This window comes from Fragaria vesca, unplaced genomic scaffold, assembly GCF_000184155.1.
Source record: "Fragaria vesca subsp. vesca unplaced genomic scaffold, FraVesHawaii_1.0 scf0512928, whole genome shotgun sequence".
NCBI lineage: Eukaryota > Viridiplantae > Streptophyta > Magnoliopsida > Rosales > Rosaceae > Fragaria > Fragaria vesca.
The window spans coordinates 14,917-19,199 of record NW_004443385.1 but is presented as its reverse complement, the minus strand read 5'-3'; positions in this window follow the sequence as shown (position 1 = coordinate 19,199).

The following is a 4,283-nucleotide window of genomic DNA, read 5'->3' as shown; positions in this document are numbered from 1 at the left end:
CAAACGACATAAACCATTTTAACAAGCAACAAAAATATGAAGTCCAATGAACAATCAAACGACATAAGTCATCCTACCCAACAACATAAAGGTGAAGTTAAACGAATTATCAGGCGATATAAGTGCCTCATCAGACGACATTAAATTATTATTAGAAACCTCATCTAACCACATCATGCGAATGTATTTGTCATTGTAGGTTATGTAGGTCGACGATTATATGCAATGTAAGGTTGTATCACACTACATCTATTTCGACAAATCTTTTATTTTTTCTTCTTTCACTTGACATTTAAATGTTGTTGGTCCTTCATCGAGACGACATATAAAGTTCAGAAACCTTCCAGACTTGTCAAATTTCAGACGACATATTATATGTCGTATGACTTGCACTCCCACGACAGTGGAGAACTATCGTCTGATAGGCTATCAGACGGCAGACCCTCAGACGACATATGATTTTTTGTCAGACGACAGTGCTCAACTGTGGTCTGATACTGTTTTTGACATAGTGTCTTAATATGAGAGGGGGTATTTATAGTGGCAATGTTCCTCCGTAAATGGAATGCATTGAAGTCACCACTTTAATTCTATTTCCTTCAGGGGAAATGCCCAAATGCACAAAAACAGCAAAATAAATGCCTAAACCAATGAAAAAAGTTTTCCATAGCCCATATCAATGATTCTTAACAAAAAGACATTTTCACCCCTAATCTAAATTACCTCACTCTCTATCTCTCCCTCTCATCCAATAATCCGATCTAACCTCTATCTCTCTCTCTCCCCTCTTCGTCTTCGCTCTCTCGCCCGCTCTCTCTCTCTTGCCAAACCCAACCGATCAGAATCTCGCCCTTCCGCTACTGCAAGTCGCTAGTGCCGACATCGATCCAAGCTTCGCTGAACGACGCCTTTTGCTTTGTTATTGAATTGCTTGGCCGTCGCCGCCTACTGCTTCGTCACCGGCGAGGAAACCGACATATCGAGACTCGAATCGAACCTCACCTGATTCGCCTTCAAGTTGAGATCCCTGAGCTGCATCGTCCCGCCTTCGCCTTCCATTTCTCTCTCCGTCGTTGTGGTCTTCAGATCTGGATTGCAGTTTCTCATGAAGACCTCTATCAAGGAGGCGTTGTCGATTTGATTCCACTGTGGAAGCCGAATTCGAAGTTTTCGGCGTTGACTGTGGTGGCGTACCGTCCTCCTTCCCACTCGACTTAGGCCTATGCCGTCTAGACCACGCTGTCGGCAACGTTTCCAACCTCACCGCCGTTGTGGATTACTTGAATGGCTTCGCGGGGTTCCACGAGTTTGCAGAGTTTACAAGGGAGGACTGGCCTACAATGACGAGATGGTGTTGCTTCTGATGAACGAGCCGATGATGTACTGGAGGTCTTGTCGATCACTTAGTTTGAGGTAAAAAAAAAAGAAAAAGGAAAGCAACATGAGTCCTGTTCTCAATTTCCGATACTGGAGGTCTTGGTTTTTACTATCAAAAACCTTATGAATGGTTTTATTCATTTCTAGGGAAGTATTCTCTCTAGAAAGTTATTACCTTTGTTCTCAATTTCTCTAAACCTTATGAATGGTTTTGATTACTAGGGGTAATAAATTTCTTGTGGCTTCGGAAGTTGTTCGTTGGTGTGAGGGTGAGGACCTCTTTCTTATTCTTTTTCTATTGTCTTCGTATTTTTTGTGTTTTAACTAATTACTAGGGGTCAGTAATTGATTACTGGGAGTCAGTAATTTATTACTGACCGATTACTAGGGGTCAGTAACTAATTACTAGGGGTCAGTAACTAATTACTGAGGGTCAGTAACTCGATTATTAGGGGCCAATAACTAATTACTGGGGGTTAGTAATTGATTACTGGGGTCAGTAACTCGATTATTAGGGGCCAGTAACTAATTAGTAGGGGTAAAAAATTGATTACTGGGGGTCAGTAATTGATTACTAGGGGTCAGTAATTGAGTGATTAGAGAAAATCTGGCGACTGAAGTATGACGACCAAGTTACTGGGGAGTGACCGGTGATCGGAGAAAATCCGGCGAGATTCCGGTGACGGCAGGAGAAAATCCTGTGATTGGAGTCCGGCGGCCGGTGAGGTTCCGGCCAAGTATTCTCTCTCTTCCACTTTCTCTCTCTATGCATGTTTAAAGGGTGAGGGTAAAATAGTCTTAAAATAATATGGTTTGTTAAGACTTTAGTAAAGATTTGTGCATTAGGGCATAAAAAATGTTACCTTATATTGAAATGGGCTCATAGAAAAGATTATAGAAAATGACATCCCACTACCCTAAATAGTTAAAAAAAACAGAAAAACCCATCTTTCAAAAGATTTAAACAAATAAGGACATAAAGCCACACCCAAAGTCAAAGATACCAGATGTTGACTGCAATTTTCATCGTGAAATGACCAAAATATCCAGTTTATAAACAAAATTACATGATTTACCATCATTCTCTCCTAAAAAATCTAAAAACTCTCTCTCTCTCTCTCTCTCTCTCTCTCTCTCTCTCTCTCTCTTCTCTCTCTCTCTCTCTCTCTCTCTCTCTCTCTCTCTCTCTCTCTCTCTCTCTCTCAATTTCAACTGATTGGATCAGTGCCACTACAAATCTCTGTCTCCAAAAAAACATGTCGCCGACGTCGTCACCTTGAAGACACCTGATCCCGAAGCTCGACGATGCTAGACAATTGACGATGATGAAGTCCAACGCTCGGTGACGATCCCAATGCTCGACGATGACAGCCGATCTCGATGTTGGGCGAAGAGGATTGATTGATGCACGATGACAGCCGATCTCGATGTTAGGCGTTCAAGGCTTGACGACTGCGGATGCTCGACGCCTGAGATGCCGCTCCACGATGACGACTAAGATTAGCGGACGCTCAACGCTTGACTAATGTTCTGCAACCCTCAGATCTGGTTATGATGTAGTTCAATGGAGATTAGACGGCGTCGTTTGGTGGTTATGGCGTCGCCGGAAGTTTCACAGTAGCAGCTGACTAAGGGTTTGCTCCAGTTGTTTGCTGCTATATATTATAATGTAGTCCTGGAAATATGATGGAGACAGTTGGATGCAAGGCCCAAATTAGCTTTGCTTAGCCCAAATTTGAGACTTATTGGGCTTTAGCTATACATTGCCAGAAAATTGTTGTGAACTTGTGAAAGGATTTCAACGTCAGTGTGTGGAACTGTGGATAGTGTAGTTTTGTTATAGAAGTCCGGAAAGGAAAAGTTGCATGTTCAATCTGATAAAAAAAAAAAAGTTGCATGTTCGACTTCAAACCGAAAATTTAACTCTATAACGTTGTCGAAAATTTCATCAGCTCCAGATGTTTGCTGCTACTGCACTGACTAAAACTGTTACTGAAGCTGCTACTACATTTACTGAGCCACTGAAAACCTGCTACTGCACTTACTGAAGCTGCTGCTACTACACTAGTTGAACCACTAAAACCCTGCTACTACATCTGTTGGAAGTGTAGCTTTCCAGCAAAACATGCTACTACATTAACTGAGTCGTTAAAAACATGTTATTGCACTTACTAAAGCTGTTACTACACTATCTGAACAACTGAAACCTTGCTACTACATCTGTTGGAAGTGTAGCTTTCCAGCAAAACATGCGACTACATTAGCTGAGCCGTTAAAAACATGTTACTGCACTTACTGAAGCTGCTACTACACTAACTGAACAACTGAAACCCTGCTTCTACATCTGTTGGAAGTGTAGCTTTCTAGCAAAACATGCTACTACATTAGCTGAGCCACTGAAAACCTGCTACTCCACTTACTGAAGCTACTACTGCACTTACTAAAGTTGCTACTACACTAGATGAACCACTAAAACCCTGCTACCACATTTGTTGAAAGTGTAGCTTTCCAACAAAACATGCTACTACATTAGCCGAGCTACTGAAAACCTGCAACTGAGATGTTAACCTCTGCTACTACTTTTCTACTGGAATATTAACCCCTGCTACTACTTCTACTGGAATTAACTGCTACTACTATTAGGATGTTAACCTCTACTACTACTTCTACTGGGATGTTAACTCCTGCTACTACTTCTACTGGAATGTTAACCCCTGCTACTACTTCTACTGAAATTAACTGCTACTACACTAAATTATTGAAAATCTGCTACTGTATTCCATTTACTGAAAAATCTAAAAAAAAATCTCAAAAGGAGAGACTTTTCTCTTCTAAAAGTATATTTAATTAATGTAGGGTTAGTTTGGTAAATTAAATCATGACACATGACATGTAGAGAAAAGATT